Source organism: Protopterus annectens, chromosome 10.part0 (genome assembly GCF_019279795.1).
Source record: "Protopterus annectens isolate FY-2018-M chromosome 10.part0, PAN1.0, whole genome shotgun sequence".
In the NCBI taxonomy this organism is placed as follows: domain Eukaryota; kingdom Metazoa; phylum Chordata; order Ceratodontiformes; family Protopteridae; genus Protopterus; species Protopterus annectens.
In genome coordinates, this window is record NC_056744.1 from 1,585,181,627 (window position 1) to 1,585,203,402 (window position 21,776).

Consider the following 21,776-nt stretch of genomic DNA (forward strand, 5'->3'; position numbering starts at 1 on the left):
TTATCAAAAAGCAAGGAAAAGGACCGACATGCGAGGTCCGGTCTCCACCGACACCATGCGAAACAGGCTCCACGTGGTCGGTTCTCAGCGAGCGCCTTTGCAGTCCCTGACTACCGGCGACACTCCTTGGCGGTGTCTTCTGTACCGAGACCACTGGGTCATCGGCCCTTTCCCAGACTACTACCGAAGCCCCAGCCTATGTCGAGCCTACTAATGTGGACAGATCCACATCCACCCATGGTGTATTTAGACCTTCATCTTCTTTTTCTATTAAGGCCTTTACTAAATCCAAAGCAGCCAGGCATCACACTAGGCCTGCTGCTCAAGGCCCATCTCCTGGACCCATGCCTAAGAAACAGATGCTTAAAATGGCTGAGGATCTAATAACTCTTATCAGAGGTTCTCAGCCCCCTCCTGACAAGAGACCCAGAGTGGAGGAAGAATCCCCTCTTGGATCAGGGATCCATTTTATCAGAGCATTCTGATGCAGAGGAACACTCTTATTCTCCTTTGAGGATTCGGATGCAGAACAGTCCATTCCTTCTGTATCCCCCCTGAGGATTTTTCTTTTGAAACCTTGCACACCTTGAGGAACACTTCCATTGGGAAGGCCAAGACTTTTCAGACTCCAAAGAAAGACTTGGGAATTTCTTTGGTTACCTCAGCACAGACCTCTGGCTATACCCCCGTTTTGGAGGTACTGGATGATGTCTATTCGGAGGCTTGTTTTAATCCTGATTCACTGCCTCCTGCACCAGTAAAGCCTGATAGATATTACAGAGTACCCAGTTCTCACCAATTTCTCTACAAAGGCCATAATGCTGACCCTGAAACCATTTCACAAGGCCCTAAGGGAATAAAGGCCTCCACTGCCAAGAATCCACTTCCTGCAGAAAGGAATCTAGATCTCTAGAAAGGTGGGGTAAGAAGGTATATACCTCGGCCACCCTAGCCATGAGGGCCTTAAACTGCCAGTTTCATATGATTAAATATCAACAGTTCCTGTTATCACAATTAAAAGACAAAATCTCTCAACCTGAACAACCAGATTTAAAAGAGTTACAGGATATGATGCATAGTGCAGAACAAGTGGGTAAACACACCTTACAATGTGGTTATGATGCCTAGAGGCCTCCAGTAGGCGGCTACAGGATCAGTCATTCGCAGACATGCCTGGCTTAGGAACAAAATCTGCCTGATCATGTGAAAGCTAAACTTCTTGATGCACCTTTACAAAAGGATGTGCTTTTTGGTACTAATGCTGAGGATATACTACGAAAAATGGAAGAAAAAGCCAAATCTATGCAAACTGTCAAAGCTTTCTTACAGGTCCAGCCACCACGATTTAGCAGGAATTGGCCTTCAAAAAACTGGTCCTTTCCAGCCACTGACAAGCCCCAAAGAGGCAGATACAGACGTGCAAGGGGCAGAGGGCAATCACAAGGATCATATAGAGGCAGACAATGGCAATCTCCAGCACCAAGAGGTGGTGAAGACAGTGCACAACAATACAGGAAGCAAAACCAATGACTCCATTTCCATGCCAAGCGAGTCTCAGCTGGCAGCACCTTTGGGAGGGAAACTAGCATTATTTGCAAGCAATTGGCATATTGTCACAACAGACAAATGGATACTGGACATTATAAACAGAGGCTACAAATTTCAATTTCACACTCTTCCAAAAATGAGAGGCATGCCAAACCTACCACAAAATCAAAGGGTAGAGGCACAAGTGCAAATTTCAAAGCTCCTAAACATGAGAGCTATACAAAGGTACCTCAACAAGGTCAAGGTTTTATTCAAGACTTTTCCTGGTACCAAGAAAAGGAACCGACTGGAGACCCATTCTGGACTTATCCATCCTAAACACATTTCTACTCGTACCAAAATTCAAGATGCTCACATTACAGCAACTTCTTCCCATGCTGGGCAAGGAGTTTTGGCTGGTAACATTGGACCTCAAGGAGGCATACCTGCATGTCCCAATCAGACAAAGCTGCAGAAGATACCTCAGATTTCTTGCAGGTTCAAGCCACTATCAATTCTCTGCATTGCCCTTTGGCTTATCTACTGCCCAGAGTATTCACAAAGTGCCTGGCATCAGTGATTGCCTATTGCAGACTTCAAGGGATACAAATTTACCCTTATCTGGGCGACTGCCTGATCCAAGCGGACAGCAAGCATATACTACTGGAACATCTGGCATATGTGACATGGTTACTGCTTTCTCTGGGATACACCATCAACAAGGAGAAATCAAAGCTAACACCTTCTCAGAAGATAACCTTCCTGGGTGCCAGCTTGGACACAAACACCCAGATGGCATACCTACGCTAGAAAAACAAGGGCAATTATCTCAGTACTTCAAAATACTAGCAAAAGTACCAGGCTTACTGCAAGGAAAATCCTGCAGGCTCTGGGATTCATGGCATCTTGCATTCTTCTAATCCCGTGTGCAAAGCTGCATATGAGGAAACTTCAATGGTACCTAAAAATCTATGGTCTCAACACAGTCACAGCTTGGAAGCAATTATTCCAATAATTCCATGTCTACAAAAGGAATTCCTATGGTGGGCCCAAGCATGTCAAAAACACAGGCCTCCCATTCTGCAAGCCTCAAGCAAAACAAGTCATAACCACAGGCGCCTCAGATTACGCCTGGGCACATGGAGGACAGGTGCATTCAGGGCAGATGGTCCCAAAAGGAAAAGTACCTTCACATAAATCAAAAAGAAATGCTGGCAGTAATAAATGCAATTACAGCTTTCAAGGACTTCCTGCATCCAGGACAATTACTCATAAGAACAGACAACACCACAGTAATGTGGTACATAAACAAACAAGGAGGAACTCACTCATACCCCTTGTGCAGACTAGCCATGACTCTTTGGAACTTGGCTCTGGAAAGACCGTCGACCAAGCACAGTACTTGCCAGGAATGGAAAACACACTGGCAGACACTCTGAGCAGGAATATGACAGATCCACATGAATGGAAGCTACATCCACAGGTGTTTACGGAGATAATCCAAGCGTGGGGGAGGCCAGACATAGATCTTTTTGCCTCCCACAGGAACCATCAATTGAAAAGGTTTTGTTCAAGGACCTTCCATCCAAAGGCCTGGAAAGTGGACGCCTTTCATTCAGTTGGACAACATGGACAGTTTATGCATTCCCACCTCTGCCTCTTCTGCCCAAGGTGCTTTTGAAAGCAAGAACAGACAAACCGAGGATGATACTGATTGCTCCAGACTGGCCAAGGCAACACTGGTATCCACTCCTGAGGAGCCTAACACATACTCCTCCCTGGTCCCTGCCTCTAATACCTCTTTTGCTGGCCAGAACAGCTACAAAACCCTTCACAGTCAGCTGAAAACACTCAACCTCGCTGCATGGAAAATTCCTTAACACCACATCAAACTCTACTCTCCAAGGAGGTGCAGGATGTCATTTTGGAGGCCAGAAGACCATCTACTAGAAAAGCTTACGCGCAAAATGGAAGCGGTTTTGCTGTTGGAATGAGAAAGAGGACAGGACCCTAGAAAATTGAACTTGCCTCAGGTTTTACAGTACCTAGCTGAACTGCTGAGCAGTGGACTTTCATTTTCTTCAATTAAAATACACGCCTCAGCCATTTCTGCAGAATTCAACACGGATCCTCCTTTATTCTCACATCCACTCTTACGACAGTTCCTCAGAGGGGCTAAGAATATAAGACCTCCAAGGAAACAACCAATCCCAGCCTGGGACCTTAATTACATACTAGAAAAATTAACATTGCCTCCCTTTGAACCTGCTGCTTCAACAGATCTGCAATATTTGTCCTGGAAAACAGCTTTCCTTCTGGCCATCACTTCAGCTCGTGGGGTTTCTGAACTACAGGCCCTCATGGCGGTGCAGCCCTTCCTCATCTTCCATCAGGATAGGGTTCCCTTTACCAACCCATCTTTTATGCCTAAAGTGGTATCCAGGGTCGCCTTAAACCAAGCCATACACCTTCCTACCTTTTATCCTAACCCTCAAAACAAAGGGGAAAGGCTGCTTCATTCTTTAGACATCCATAGGCAGCTACGTTACTATTTGGACAGAACAAAGTCCATCAGGAAATCAGACCAACTTTTTGTGTCCTATGCAGTAGGGGCTCAAGGGAAACCAGTTACCAAACAGACCATTTCCAAGTGGATTGGCCACTGCATACGATTTTGTTACTCCTATCATGGGAAATCTGTCCCTACTGGTATCAGATCTCACTCCACCAGGGCCACAGCCACCTCTACAGCTTTCCTCAGAGGTGTGCCTACTAAGGATATTTTGGAGGCAGCCACTTGGAGTTCTGTACATACCTTCACAAAACACTACCACCTGCCCTTATATTCCAGAACAAGAGCAGGCTTTGCCACTGCTGTTTTGCAGGGCATTCTGGCTCAACCCAGTTCCTCATAGTACCTACCACCCTATGCATAGCTTTGGGACTCTACCCATCTGTGATTACTGCAGCTGTATGCACGATGAACATAGTACAGTTTTGTACCTACCATAAATGTAGATGTTGAGTGCTAATACAGCTGCAGTACAGGTTTCCCTCCCTCCCTCCTTCCCCTCTTGGTAAGGCCATGGGGCCTAGAAGCCTTTTCATACCTCCTGACTGGGTTATCCTGCTATGTTTTATTTGCTTGCATTTGTGGATAAGCTTCATTTTATGTATTGCCTTCCTTTTGGGGGCACCTGACATCTGGGGCAAGAAAGACTGAAGAACATGGCGTCGGCTGTGTCTTATATACTCTGGCCTTCCTGGTGTCAGAAGAGTAAGCGACAACAACGATGCGGACCAAGACTTTGGAATTCGGCCGACCGAGGACCTGAAAACCCATCTGTGATTACTGCAGCTGTATTAGCACTCGAACATCTACATTTATGGTAGGTACAAAACTGTACTTTTAGCACTGTTAAACCTGGTACCTCAGTGAAGCACTTAGTTCTTAGTTTGAGCACAGAATGGTGATGCATAGCTACAAAGAGAGGTGGGGGTGTAGTATTAACAAATGTTTAGTAAGCCAACTTTCTGTGAATCTCTTAGTGTATTCTTTTGGGTTAATGTGAACATAAAGTATTATATTGGCTCATTTAGGCAACACAGAGGCATATTAGGAGTAATACAGTTAATCCATCAATGAATAATGCTTTCATGTTGTTAGAAAGTGATGAAGAGTGACGTTTTTATTGACTAGAGTGTTACGTTTCAGAATTCAAAATGAAGACAGATACAGTTCTTTCTCTCTTTCAGTGGCTTTTATTAACTACAGTACACATGTGCGGGAGCCTCATGGAAAGCACCAGGGAGACTCCCAGAACAAAAGAATAAACAAGCTTATATACTGGTGATATTACTGACAAGACAAAAAGAAAGAAATGAACCAATTAGACCATCATAGAGGGCAATTAACCAATCAAAGGTTTACCCGTAAACATAAGACAATTCACATCATCACATCTCTAGGCAAGAAAAGGAAAATCGGATGTATTTCCATATAAGGCACATTTCCTGCTTTCAGGCAGATTCTTGCTTCTAAGCATTTTCTCGTTGCTCAGAGTTCACTCAGAGTTCATAATAAACAATACGTTTTAATACATACAGACTGTTACATACTCAATTCCCTCAAACACATGCTTTGACTGTTCATATTTTACAATCCCCCATTTGATGCTGTGTAAGCATCATCACTTAACTTATCATACATTTGTCCCAAATCTAACATAACCATGCTACTGGTCTTTTCATTATTTGAAGACTTTGTCATCTTATCATCTACATTCATAGTTGCAGGCATATAAAAATTAGGCACTTTTTTCACAGTTTTTGAAGACATTAATTTCAAGATCAGTACTTTGATTAGAAATAAGACAAGAAAAGCAATAATTGTTAATATTGCAATTAATGAAATCAACTTCAACAGTCCACCTCCCCAACCTGAGAATAGGTTGGTTAACCATGCCCACGTTGAAGCATCGACCTCCTTGGCCTTTGAAAGTTCGGAAATTCTTTGTATCAGTTCAAGATGACTTTCAATTTCATGCTGATTTGTCAGGGATAAATGTATAGCATTCCTCGTGGATTAAAGCGCAAGTTCCTCCTTTCGCTGTAAGGATGACATCGAGATTTTGGAGTACTACAGCCCTCATAGCAGTCAATTCATCAGTCACTAATTCTAAAGCAGAAAATGTAGCATTGCTTAGTATCTCAAGTAATTTAGATAGTTTTCTCAGTTCCCAAATTGATTTTACTGCTCCGTATGACGGAATTATGCCAGCCCATGATATGACATCATCACCCAAGTCCATATGGAAAGTCCTTTGATACTAGCATGGGCTAAGTCATGATGATAGATCCAAGAAGCATCAACTCGACCTAAAGGATTAGCAGGCTTTTTAACCTCTCGAACATTTCAAATCTTTCCTTTAGGTAATGCAGATACATGTCGAATAGCTGGAACCAGATAGCCCAAGAAACAGCTACCAGACCAGTCTCCTGGTAGCCATTTATATGCTTTTCTTCCACACACAAAATAACAATTCTCTACTTTAATGGTGATGTTGATGGGCTTAAAATGATCCCCGGCGTCCTGCAGTCCTTGGAATATCTTCGAATAAACGGTTTCTATTTTCTTGGAAAAGTTAGCTATAGAGTCCTTAACAAGTCTTTTTACAGGTGAAAAGTCCGTTACACAGCCTGAATTGTCCATAGTGCAGTTATATACCACTGTTTTGTTACAATGGCTCCACCAGACTCTGGTTTTACCAAGTTTTTGAAAACACATAGTTCCATTTTGATAGAGGAACAACTGTAATGCTATGTTGTCTTTTGAAATGACATTTGATGTATCATAGATCAAATTTGTCCACGTTTCTTTAATTCCTAAAGGGACTATATTTAGCATCAATCTCCCATGAACAGTAGGAATAGCTGTGCAAACCCAACAGTCTGAGATGTTGAGGGATGATGCATATGCGTACTTGATTGCTTGATGTGTTGAAAGGTGGATGCCATACAGCTTGTTTAGTACGAGTAGTGAAGGAAGCAGAAAATAGGAATGGCCACAGTAAAAATAGGAAAATAACAGGAAGAAGCACCAAAATTGTTGTGCAATATTTTTGCGGAAATTTCGGTTGTGGCCGAGGAGTTTCAGTCATTTTCAGGCACTGGTACAGTATGACTGTGAGTGCGAGTAGCAATAGGTGGAGAATCTGGAGCCACAAAAGGTAGAGGTTGCTGATCTTCAGACGGAATTACCTTCTTGACGTGATATATGAATCCAGGTGGGTGAGCCTTGTAGCCAAACTGCTGAAGAAGTGGTCAGTAGAACCAGGAATGGACCCTTCCAGTGTGGTTGAAGAGCTGTTTTTCGAGAAAATGACTTGACATATACCCAGTCTCCTGGTTGTAGTGCCGAGGACAAAAAAGGATCAGGAGTTTGTTGAGCTGCTGCTACCTGTCGATGATGAAACTGTAAAAAAGAAACAAGATAAGTGCAATACAAGAGAATGTTATGATCAAATTCATCATATTCAGAAAAGGGCGGTGGTGGAGTCATGGGCATTCGCATAGGGCGGCCCATGAGGATTTTGTGAGGAGAAAGACCTTTAGTAGGATATACTTCAGCTCTCATAGAGAGCAAGGCTAGAGGTAGTGCCTGTACCCAAGTTAAGCCCGTTTCAGTAGTAATTTTAGCCAGTCTTGTTTTGAGTGTCTGATTCATGCGTTCGATAAGGCCAGATGCTTGTGGTCTATAGGGACAATGAAACTTGAGAGTGATGCCTAACATTTTCCAAATTGAATCAATTAATTGAGCAGTAAAATGTGTTCCACGATCCGAATATATTTGACAGGGAACACCAAAACGAGGTATTAAATCATAACAAAGTTTCTTAGCAACAGAAATAGCATTGTTCTTAGCACATGGGTAGGCTTCTAACCACCCAGAAAAAACATCAACAACAATTAAAACATACTTAAAACGAGTACAAGGTGGAAGTTCAATAAAATCCCATTGCAAAGCGCAGAATGGTCCCAATAGTTTAGGTATGGGTTGTGTGGGAGCCATGGTGCCCTTTGAAATGTTGTACTGTAAACAAGTGGAGCACGTGCTCAAGAAATGTTGTACAGAAGCAGAAAGAGCTGGGGCAAACCAATCTTTTTGGATTTGTTTTATTAATGCTTGTACCTCAACATGAGCTGGCAAGTGATATGCTTTAATAAGAGAATTTAACATGGACTTGGGGCAGACCAGTCTGCCATCTGAATATTGCCAAATGAGATGAGAGCATTTAAAGCAACCTTGGGCCAGCCATGATTTTCTTTCTGATTCTGGAGCTTCAGTTTGTAATACTTTTAACACTGTGGTATGAAAAGTAGTTATTGACTGTAGAGGCTGCAAAAATTGTCCCTGAACAGTTTGTGAAAGAGCAGCCTGTTTTGCAGCCCAGTCAGCAAAGTTATTGCCTTTGGTTTTGAAAGAGTCATTGGACTGATGGGCTGCACATTTTACAAATGTAATTTCAGATGGTAACAGTAAATGTTGTAATAAGTTATTTATATAAAAATGATTCTTAACGGGAGACCCAGAGGAAGTTAAAAATCCGTGTTCTTTCCATAGGATACCAAAATCATGAACAACCCCAATGGGCATAGCGGGAGTCAGTATATATATATATATATATATATATATATATATATATATATATATATATATATATATATATAGTGACATATTTGTTCTTAGTTATTTTGCATGCATGCGATAAGGCTACCAGTTCCGCAGCCTGTGCGGAAGTTCCCGGGGGTAATCGTGCTGATTTTAAAACCTCAGTCAGTGTACAGACTGACCAAGCTGCTTGGAATTCTCTGGAGTTTGTTCGTAAACAGGATCCATCAACAAAAAGAATCACATCTGGATTCTGCAAAGGAGTATCATACAAATGTAACCTAGGAAAAAGAGCAGAGTTAACTACAAGCACACAATCATGTGGTTCGCCCTCATCCGATGTTGGTATTAAAGAGGCAGGGTACAGTGGTGGGCAGCGTATTACTTGCAGGGAGGGATTATTGATTAAACTCAATTCGTATTTAGTAAGACACGCGTTGGAGAGATACTGTGTTTTGGTTTTTAACAGTAATGCCTGAACTGCATGCGGGACTGCTAAAATTGTTTGGTGTCCCAGAGTCAGTGGAGCTGCCATGTCAATCAAAATAGCAGCAGCTGCCACTGCTTGCAAGCAAGCTGGGTAACCAGAGGCAACCGGATCTAGTTGTGTGCTATAATAAGCAATAGGCCGGTAGCCTCCAGTGCGTTGCTGGGCCAGGAGACCCAAGGCAGTTTTGTTTTGTTTACAGCAAAAGAAAATAAATGGTTTTGAATAATCAGGCAATCCTAGTGCTGGAGGATTTACTTAGGCTGTCTTTATAGCCTGAAATGTGTCCTCGTGGTGTGACATCCAAGGTAAAGGGTCTGTGATTTCTTTCTTTAAAAGTTGTAATAGTGGAGCTGAAAGTTCTGAAAAATTAGGTACCCATTGTCTACAATATCCCGCTAGGCCTAGGAATCCTCGAAGTTGTCTCTGTGTTACAGGTCATGGGGCTTTTTGAATAGAGATTATGCAATTTGGGAGTATTTGTCGAGAACCCATTGAGATGATATGTCCCAAATATTGCACCTTGTCCTGACAAAACTGTAATTTGGATTTATTTACTTTGAATCCGCGTGCAGCTAAAAAATTCAACACCAAAAGGGAATCTTCCCTACATGAATCATAGTCTGGTGAAGCTATCAGGATATCATCCACATATTGAACTAGAATGGGACATGACGGTAGTTGGAGATCCTGTAACTGTCTATGCATCTCTCTAGAGAATAAGGTTGGGGATTCTACATATCCTTGAGGCAATCGAGTCCAAGTATACTGTTGGCCCTTATATGTAAATGCAAATAAATACTGATTATCAGGATGTACTGGAATAGAGAAAAAAGCTGATAAGATATATATCACCGTGAAACATTGTGCGTTAGGTGGGATACAGCTTAGGATAGTAGCTGGCTTTGGTACAATCGGGAAGACGGGTAAAACAGCTTTATTAACTTCCCGCAAGTCTTGAACAAATCTATAAACTTGTTTTCCGGGTTTCTTCACCGGCAATATTGGGGTATTACATGGACATATAGTAGGTACTATGATCCCTTGTCGTTCTAATGCATAAATAACAGGGGCAATACCAGTGATAGCCTCATTCGTCAAAGAGTATTGAGGCACTCGTGGTAACTTTGCTCCCGGTCATAGGGTTATTTTAACAGGAGTAGCTGAGGGCAAAAATCCGACATCATTGTCATGAGTAGTCCACAAGTGAGAGAGTAGGGAATGTAAATATTCATCTCTGCCAGAATGTGGCTGGGTGCACATCGTCTGTAAAATGGCTGAGTCATTCAGGGCTGCTAGGGTACTATCTTGTTGGTCTGAAGGTACTTGGAGATAAACTCCATCTGCTGTGCAAAAAATGGTAGCCCCCATTTTGCAAAGCAAATCTCTCCCTAAAAGATTTAACGGTACCGAAGGTCCTACTAGGAATGCATGATTATCCTGTAGGAGTCCCAAGGTAACTGGGAATGGAATAGTTTCGGAGTATTCGATAGGTATACCAGAGACACCCACTCCTCTAGTTATTTTGTCGGAGAGGGGAACAGCCATGGCTGCTTTGCCAGCTAACATGGATTTAGTTGCTCCGGTATCGATTAAAAATGGGTAGGGTTTATTCTTAACTAGTAACATTACATGTGGTCCATTCTGATCCACAGGAATGAAAGGACACAATTGCTGTTGCTTCTGTTCAGGGAACATTCATTGAGGTTGCTGCCGATTGGGCGGTGTCCAAGTAGAATTCCATTGTTGTGTCTTATCAATGTACGATGCTGGTTGCTCAGCCAAATATGGGCATTCGTTTTTCCAATGGCCTGATTGGCCACAGTTGAAACATTCCGTCTGATTACTAGAATTTTGGGGTGGAGCCAACTGTGTGCTCTGCCAATTTTGTCTATTCTGATTCCCGGGTCCTTGGCGTCTACCCCGTCCTCTACCCCGTTGACCAAAAACATTACACATTTGTATTTGTGCTTTTACTAATTTCTCCTGTAAATCCTTCTGCTCTTTAGCTAAATGGTCAGAGAGGTATTGTACCTGTTGGACTAACTCATGCAGGCCTAAACTAGGCCAATTTAAACACACTTCTTTTAATTTATCCCTTACTTGAGGGCGTAGCCCATCCACAAAGGCGGCTGACAATCTGCTTTGTGATGGTCCTTCGGTGGGTTCAGGGTACCCAGAATATGCCTCAAATGCGTCAGTGAGTCGATGTAAGTATTCGTCTATAGGCTCATCCTCTTTTTGTATGATTGATTTGATTTTTGACCAATTGGAGGTAGGTGGTACAATTACAGTAAATGAATCAACTATACGTTGTCTAACCATTTCAAATCCATTTTCTCCTTGCGTGTTGTGTTTTGGTATTGGTGTAGGAACATTAGCATGATCTCAGATATGTTTCATAAGATCGGCTGGTACAGCGTACTGCAGGACAGCTCTAACCTCTTCTATGGTAGGATTTTGCAAGCAGATATGCCCTGCCAGCACTCGTTGAAACTTTGCTGGGTTATTGCGAATAGGCGGAAGTGATTTGGTAATGGCTTGAAAATCAACTGCCGACCACGCCCTAGGCACTACTACTGTGGCCGGTTGCCCTGCATCTCTAGCATGGGCTGGATTTGGGACTTCTCTTAACGGAAATATTCTCTCTTCATCTGATGGGCTGGTGCCCGATTCAGAGTCAGAGTCCGGATTAGATTTATCCGGTCTACTGTGATCGTCGTTGCCTTCAATCAGAATTGGACAGTGCTTATAAATCTTACCCTTATGTAAATATACGGCTTTCTTATCATAATATTTCTTCAACTGGCTAGGCCTAGGGTCAAAAAGCATTTGTGCCTTTTTCTTATGTTTTTTTGTTTTTGAGCAGGTTAATCTAGGTGATGACTTACTAGAGGGTTCTGCTTGTTCAGGTTGCTCTATAAGCTGTCTACTAGATTGACTGTCTAATACCTGGATTCCACTTCCAGACTCGAGTGCGGTGTGTTCTTTTCCCCACCGACCCCCTGCCCTCTGTTGTAGAGCTTACTGCTGTGTCTTGAACTTGTGAGGGCTGGTATAACAGTGGAGGAGCTGTAGGGGGTGGGGGAAACCAGGAGTTATCATCCTCAGACGATTCAGTTATTTGTAATTTATTTAGTTCCTGTACAGGATATAAACCCTTAAAGGGCAGTTCCTTTAAACGTTTCCCATTTGCTATATCTAGATTAGTTGCAGTATGTCGCAGTTCTTTTATCTGCTCTTTTAATTTTTTTTGATTATCTTTAAGACTACTAACGACCGAATCCTTTTCCCTTTCTTTGGCTTCGCACATCCAATCATTAAATGCTGCCCAACACAACCCTTGTAATCTTCCTTTCTTTTTTAACCTCTTTTGTAAATTAATCAATACATCTTTATTAAAACTACCGTTTTCAGGAAAGGCAAGATTACCGTCATTTTTAGTTAGGGCGATCCACTAGTTTAAATACATACAACTGTCCCGGGACACCCGATAAAACATATAACCAGCTGGTGTACCTCTTTCTGGCTCATTTATTTTTCCTGCACTCACTCCCATTTTCACACAATAAGCTATACTTGTTTAACACAAGTCTAGCTAAGGCGTTATATAAACATCCTTTTACCCCTTTTCATTCCTCCTTTCATACTTATGATGCCAGTATTTCCGTATTACCCCACTCTCATACTGCACATTTAGTATTTCCGTATTACCCCACTCTCATACTGTATATTTAATATTTCCGTATTACCCCACTCTCATACTGCGCATTTAGAAGCAGAGAAAAAATGCATGCCACTTACCTTAAAACGACTGAATGAGAGAAATGATATCTTTTTCACTGCACAAAAAATTTTCAAATCTTTAAGGCAGACAAAGAGAGATGAAGAAAACACTGCAAAAACAGAAAAATCTGTTGTGGGCCCTTTCATTAGCAGTATTTCTTTCACTTCCTGACTGCTGCAGCTTGTTCCCAATTCAGATCCGAGTAAACAGCACCAGTTGTTACGTTTCAGAATTCAAAATGAAGACAGATACAGTTCTTTCTTTCTTTGAGTGGCTTTTGTTAACTACAGTACACACGTGCAGGAGCCTCATGGAAAGCACCACGGAGACTCCCAGAACAAAAGAGTAAACAAGCTTATATACTGGTGATATTGCTGACAAGACAAAAAGAAAGAAATGAACCAATTAGACCATCATAGAGGGCAATTAACCAATCAAAGGTTTACCCGTAAACATAAGACAATTCACATCATCACATCTCTAGGCAAGAAAAGGAAAATTGGATGTATTTCCATATAAGGCACATTTCCTGCTTTCAGGCAGATTCTTGCTTCTAAGCATTTTCTCGTTGCTTGTTGTTCACTCAGAGTTCATAATAAACAATACGTTTTAATACATACAGACTGTCACATACTCAATTCCCTCAAACACATGCTTTGACTGTTCATATTGTACAAGAGAGATACAGGATGGTGGTTTTATCTATATTAGGTGTCTCGAATTTGGGAGGGAGGATACTGTGGTGGGTAACTATAGCGTACCTTTCAACTGTCCAGATTTTCACTGAATGTCCAGATTTTTTGCTCATATTTTTGGCCTGTTCCTTATAAAACTTGTGGTTTTCTGGTGAATCACTGAGGACTTGACGTCATTAAATAATGACATGCATTTTAGTTTCAGACTTCAGAAAATGCATGCTAGCACGTCATGTTTTTCTAGCTACTTTCTAAGTTTATATGAACAATATTTAAAATCAGTCCCTATTGTTTTGCCTTTGCCCCACCATTATTTTAAGTTTTGTCTAGATTTCTTGCCATAAAAGTTGAGAGGTATAGCTAAGCTTCCTTCAAGTACATGACTTGTAGGGATAGAGAAATGAGGACTTCAGGCCTTGATATGGTCTGTCCACAGAAAGAAAAAAAGTAATGTCTTTCAGCTTTTCCTGGTTAGGGGTCACCACAGTGGAACTTCAGTCCGCTAATGATTGGCAGTAGATTTTTACAGTGCCGAGTTGCCAGGCCGACGCCCAACCTCCAAAGAAGGCACACCCATTCACGCATGCACCTACCTGCATGTCTTTAAACGTCACTCGACCGCGGGGAGGACATGCAGACTCCACACAGAAGGCGCTCCAGCCGAGAATCAAATGGGAGAACCTCTTGCTGTGAGGCGACAACACTAACCACTGCACCACAAGAAAATTCCTTACTTAAGTGTTCACACTGAATCCAGAACCTTAGTAAGGGTAATGTGGTATTAACGGGTTCTTAAAGAATTTCTACTTGTTTCTGTGAAACATGGCAAAAGGCAGTAAGAGGTGTAATAAGTGACCAGTCATTCCTGAGCTAGATGAAAATAACAGAAAATATGTTTACAAAAAGGCCACCTGAATGCAGGCTTTAAGTAGTGTTACTATGAAGGAGCTGGGTATTCACAATTTTAACAGTTACCTAAAATCAAAGACCAAACTGAAGCTCAAAGGGAAAAAACATGCAAATATATATAATTACAAAATACTGTTCAGGACAAACAAAATTAAGCATAATTAATAAATTAGAGATAGGATGTACCACTGGTAAGGGAAATGCATGAGGTCAACAGAAGGAAATAAGCAAACAAAATCCATCTGCTTGTCCAGTACTAAATAACATTCTACACAATTATGTTCCTAGTCAGTCATCATGATCCAACAACCAAAAATTCCTGTCTGTGCACAAGCCTGTCAAATCTGCTAGGTATTGTCTGTACTTCTACCATGTTGTTAAGACCTGAAACTCCTTATCTGTATCCACCAGTTCAATACCCTCCCTCCAGTCCTTCAAAACCAATATGAAAGACTTCCTAGCCAAAAATTGGGTTTCTTCTTGCTCAACACCAGGATAAACTATACCCCTAAATGTGGACAAATACCTGTTCATACCTTAAATCTCCTTACTCTCCCTTCACTCGCTTCAATCCCCCCCCCAGGCTTTCTCTCTAAATATACCATAAGCCTTTTTTCTCTCAATTCATATTGCAATTCCTGCTTGTATTATATTAACTTACCTTTGATTTCTCTATAAACTGGCTAAGTTTCTCTAAATATTAAATCATTATACAAGTATCTATTTTTAACCAATGTTTTCATATTGTGTCTACTTTGGTAAAATTATTTAAACTGTATTTTTTTCTGTATTAATTTTAAAGACTGTAAAATTATTATTTTTAAAATGTTTTGTAATACATCGGAGCTTTTCTTTCTGAGTCTCTGCTGAAAATGATCTCCTACTCAGACTTTCCTGTTAATCAAATGCCAGTAATAATAAACATGTGTGAATTGCGTGATTCAGTATTTAACATAGTTAAGAAAGAAAAGACAAATATCTTCTCAGAATGGTCTTCACAGTTCATACAGAATAGCTTTATTGGAAACAACACAAAGTTACACTGAAGGCATACCTTGAGAAAGCTGGTGTGTTCATTAGAAGCTGAGGAAACAATGGTCATCAGCCAATCTCAGTGACAGCAAAGCTTTCATTAAGCAGATGTACAAAAGATTACATTTTGACTGCCAAGGAAACTTCTAACATTAGTATAGTGAGACTGCATGGCCTCCACCATCCTTTGATGTTTCAAACACTGAAATTCAGTGTTCCTCCTGGAATCCACCCAGTTCAGCAGTTCATTCTGCTACAGTACTGAAATCAATGGGAACCAACTACATCCACACAAAATAATACAATTTAGAAGCATTCAAATTTAATGAAACACATTATCTTATCTGAGCATGGTGCCAAAACTGCACAAGGACTCGTTAGGGCTGCTGAGTCCAGCCAAAGTTCTCAGCTAGGCTAGCTCCACCTGTATGACAGAATTGATATTGCAGGAATTCTGGCTTCCTGCCTTACACCACTTGCAGTACTTTGTTCCACATATGGGTGGAACTTCAGCCTCACTGAGAAGCATAATGGTTAAAGTATTTACCTCATAGACACAAGGTGCAGGGTTTGATTCTGACATCAGATAATTGGCTAGACTTATAATAGCGCACATGGGCAGTTAGCCTAGTACTAATCTATGAACCTATTCATTTCAAAGGGGTTTGCCACTGATTCAGCCAGGATGTTGGACAGACTAATATACAGTACATTGTCAAACTAATTTTGCAAGATGGGTAATAGGTTCTGTTAGTTTCTTTTAGCATATGCTGGTTGGAGACTGGCAGAACCCTGTCTTTTGGAATCTGGTGTGAAGTAACATTCTTAACTGGGTGTGTTACTTCATGTCAAAGGGTTTCAGAATCTAAACCAGTATTTAAGAGCAGTATTTAAACAAGATAAACTGCTACATTTAAAGCAAGTGATCCCAGTATAATTGCCATTCTGCATCAATCAAGCCTTAGAATACTCTAAAACCTGGTAACTATCAACAGTTCACCTATAATCTAGGAAGAGTGTGAAGACATACTTTAACATGAATAACAACAAAAACTAACAATTCTAAGGGTTAGTCTTAGCAACATTTATTTATTTATTAGTTTATTTTCAACAACGGAAACAGAAGAGGTGACTGTTAAAATGTATTGCTTACTTTCTGAAGCAAATCTTCAGTAACAACTTCCTTACCATAAACAATGCCATGTTACAGAGTTTTCAGTGCAAAAAGGTGTGTTTTTGCTATTTATTTTATTATTCAGGATGGCCTATTTTTATTCTTGGAGCTAAAAACTGCCATGAAATCATGAAAGGCTAAACATGCAATGCATCACAATGTAACAATGTACAGTCCATTATATTTCCATGCTAAATGCATTAACGTTACTTTTTTTTTTTTTTTACTTCATAGAAAGGCAAGTTGTCAACTATGTCTTGTAGTGGAACACCTTACCATGACAATTAACACATAAAGATGTTGTACCAAGACCACAGTATAAGTAAAAAGTTGCTGCTCTAAGGAAGTAAATCATTTTTGCATATCCAGAATGCTTTCTACGTGTATGCAAATCATTTGCTAATATTTACTCTGGCATAACTCTGCGGGTGTGGTTGTAAAGAATACTGAGTAGACAGTAAAACTAAAAAAAAAATCAAACACACTACTGTCCTCAGTTTTTACAAATTCATTTGTAGTTGTAACATGACAAGACACCACAGACATTTTCAAGACATACTTTTATATGTTCAGACTAAACACAGCAATCTTTCAGCAGTGGTTAAAAATACATATTATGATATCCCATCCAAATTCTAACAAACGTTTGTAAACAAATTCCTTTTTTTTTTTAAAGTTCTTTTTAGAATAGTTTACAAACAAAACAAGACTGTCAGAATTCAAAAGCTAGAATAGTCATTCTGTCTTAGGTAGTACATATAACTAGATAACTAGGTAAATATATAAACACCAGTGACAAATCTATATATTTATCTGGTGTGATGCAAGAGTATTTTCCATTCAACTCTCTTTGGAGTACTTTAGTACAGAACAGTAAAAGTGACTGCTGAAGCCTATGAATGGCAAAAAAATGATGTCCATTCCATCCCTGAAGGCATAGCTAGGTCCCCTTTGCTTGTCAGGGGATTTTGTCTTGGTCAGCTCATAGGTTCATAGATGTGTACTAGGCTAATGGTCCTGGAGCCTTTACAAGCCTACCCCGTGGGATTACCCTGGCATCGTGCCACCCGACCTTAGTTCTTAGTGCCTTTGTCGAGTAGAGCCACTGGAGAGATCCCTGGGGTGGATTTTCTATTTCCCATCCACACATCAAGATTTCTCTTGAAGAGGGCCAGTGAGGTGCTCTGCTTGACATGTTTGGGAAGTCTATTCCATAGTATGGGCAGTCTCTGGGTTATGAACCTGTCCCTCCAGCATGTTCTGTTGATTGTGGTAATGAGGTTGAGGTTTCTGGAGCGTGTGGTGTGGAGGGATTGGGATTTCCTTAGATGTAGCATTTCTAACAGAGCTGGGTCAGACATGGCTTTGCAAGTCAAGCAGAGATCGCCTCTAAGTAGCCGATATGAGACAGAGAATAGTTGGAGTTTTTTAGTCTGTCCATGTAGGACAAGTGTTTAAGGCCTAGGATCCTCTTTGTGAGGTACTCTTGCTGCCTCTACAGTTGTTGCAGGTGTCTAGTAAGGAACATGCCAAATGGGGCATTGTACTTGATGATTGGTCTAATGAGGGATGAGTAGAGGGTGACAATGGCCTCTTTCTTCCTGGATGCAAAACCCTTAGTAATGAGATGTGCCATATAGAAGGACTTTCTGACCACAGTGGCAATGTGATGGTTAAAAGAGAGGTTGCTGTCAACCTGTGTTCCCAGATCTCTTATAACGCTTTCTGTATTCAGTGGACAATGTGGTAATTCAAGGGAACCAGGTTTTTCCCAAAGGGGATGACAACACATTTTTTGGCATTGAGCTTAAGGCCATGGTTCTGACACTAGTCATTGGTATCATTGGGGCTTTTCTGTAGGATGTCAACATCACTTGGGGAGTTAATAATAGCTCCCAACTTGCAATTGTCTTTGAACTTTATCAGCCAGAGTCCCTTCTTCTTGGCCTGGACTTCAAAGAAGTAGATACCAAACAGGAGAGGACCCAGGACTGAACCCAGTGGGACTCCAGTCATGAATGGTCAGCAGTCTGACTTGGAGTCAGCTACTTTCACACTGTGGGTTCTATCTGTGAGCAAGTTTGCAACCTACCTAGTGATATAGGGGTTGATGCCTAGCTTAGTGAGTTTTTCTATGATTCCTGAGTGTGAAATGGTGTCAAAGGCCTTGGCCAGATCAAGGTAGGCTGTATGAACCACCTTGCCTTCATCCAGAGCTCTGGTGACTGACTCAAAGAAGTCGACCAAGTTGAGCAGACATGATCTACCCTTCACAAAACCAAACTGTGTAGGATCCAGAGTTTGGAGATTCCCTCTATCCTTGTTTATTAGGTCCATGATGATGCGTTCCATAGCTTTGCATATCAGACTCATCAGGCTAATTTTGTGATAAATCCCAGGGTCTGTAGTCACTCCTGCTTTGGAGAGAGGGATGACTATAGCAGTGTGCCATTCGGTAGAGACAAAGCCTGAGGTGAGACTGTGATTGAACAGGGCACACAGGTGAGGTGCCAGTTCACTCTGTAGTTCCTGTAAAACACAGCCAAGAATATTGTCAGGTCCCATAGAAGCTGTACTCTTGGCCTTGGACAGTGCTGTTTTAACCTGTGCAGCAGTAATACTGAGTGTCTGGCAATCTACTGGTATTGTGATTGGTCCTTTGGGGAGGGAGAGAGGAGTAAAGTTAGCACTGAATCTGTCGGCCAGTATATTGGCAAGGGTCTATATTGGAACATCAAAATGGCAAAATATTGAATGCCGTTACATCGAATCAGCAAAACATCGAAAGGCTGTCAATGACAGCTTCCAATGGGGACATAACACAATAAGTCTGTAGGCAGGGGGGCAAGCCCCTCCTGCACCCCCCACACCCCCCTGCTACTTAAATATACTAACTCCAAGATCACGTTACAGTGCAGGAAATGGAAATCATCCATTTACGCACTGTAGTGCATTGAAGTGTGATCCCCGGAGTGGGATATTTAAGTGGCAGTTGGTCTGGAGGGTGCAGGGGGTTTTGCCCCCTGCATGTAGTAATTTGTTTTTAACATTCACTTCACATATGAATGAGCTTTGATGTTTTGATATGCGTTTCAATTTAAGCATTTTGATGTAATGGCATTCAATATTTTGCTGTTCTGATGTTCCCATATACACCCCATTGGTAATATCTGTTGGCTCAGTACAGGAGGTACCATTGTGCAGTAGCTCAGAGCAAAAATGGGTATTGCTGTGGAGATTCTTTACTTAACTATAGAAGGCCTTGTGGTTGTCTTTGATATCTGCTGCAATTCTGTTTTCATGGCTAGCTTTAGAGGATTTGATGAGGGATCTCAACCTTTTGTTGAGGCTGATAAGGGAGTTTTTCCAGTCTTGGAACTTTGCCTTATTCTGCATCAGTTTCCTCCTTCTGTTGTAGAATTTGTTTGTGGTAGGGGACCACCAGATTGGCTTCCTTTTTTTGAGGAGAGCATCTTGGTTCTATTGGGTATGGCGAGATCCATGCATTTGTGTATGTGTTCATACAGTGCATTGGTGTATGATTTGGTGGTCATGCAACTATTTCCATTTGCATGGGTGCCATGAAGTTAGCTGCCTCTGCTTTTAAGAGCCCAATGTTAGCTTTGGAGAAGTTTTTCATGGTGGTTACCTTTGTGGATTTCCAAGGTGATTAGTTTGTGGTCAGATCTAACCAAGGAGGAGTTGACTATTGGTGTAGAGTAACAGTTGTCCATGTTAGTAATAACCAGGTCAAGTATGTTGCTATCTCTAGTGGGGGTAAGAACAAGCTGGTCCAGACCATTGGAATTAATGAATTCCAGAAAGCATTGGGCAAATGTATTGGTACGTGAGTAGTTTTCCCAGTTAATGGAGGGGTAGTTGAAATCGCCCAGTATGAGAGTGTTAGGTTGGACTGTAATATTGTCCAGGGTGCTTAGGAATGTGGAGTGTGAGTCTTGGGACATGGTTGGGGACCTATAGCAGGCTACAACTTGAATCACTGTCTTACCCAATGTTAGCCGCACCTGAAGTATCTCAAATGCATTATGTTGGGCTACCAGTCTGGAGGTGTGCACATCCTTTATGAATATGGAAACAACACCACCTTTGGAGCTTCAGTCCAAATTCTGGGGCCGAAAGGTGTGGAATGAGTTATAGCCTGGTAGTGCAGGGGTGCTTTCTGCTGCCTTGAACCAGGTCTCTATTACAGCACAAATGTTGATGTTCTCCATTTTAAGGAGTGCTTTGAGTGAGTGCATTTTGAGATTTAGACTTCTAGCGTTGAGCAGCATGACTCTCAGATTGCATTTGTTTGTAGCTGTTATGGTGGTAATTTGGTCTTTAGAACACCAACTAAAAAAGGCACTATAGGGATGGCAAGAGCCTTGGCCAGTATCCGGAAGCCCAGGGGTGACAGATGCAGGCCATCTCTGGCAAAGCATTGAGGTCTGTCAATCATGTCATCCCAGGCAGACAGATACTGGATCCCCTTAGAATGACACCAGAAACTTAGCCAATTGTTGAACTCAGTCGTTTTCTGCTTGTACTGTGGTATCATTCTGTGTGATGGTAGGATGCTGCTCAGGGCTAGCGTCATACCTGCCTGGGCTACATAATCCAAGAGCTCCTCCATGTCTCTTTTCATGTAGTCCAGGGAGGTACGTCTCAGGTCATTGACACCCACATATACAATGACAGAGTCATATTTGTACCTGTTGTTGAGGGACCTAAGTGCTTGCGTTATGTGGCTGATCCTGGCTCCTAACAGGCAGCTGACTGTTGCTTTCTCCTTATTCAGCCTAGTGAGTGGGACATCAGTGTGCCTCACTATCAAGTCACCTATGACTAGTGTGTTGGGCATGCTGTTTTGCCTTATGGGCTTTGGTTGAGTGGCACACTGTTTAGAAGAGTTATGTGTCTCATGATTAGTGTTGTGTTGTGGTGGTTGGGTGCATCTCTGCCTTGGAGGTCTCCGCTGTCTGGGTAGATTTTTA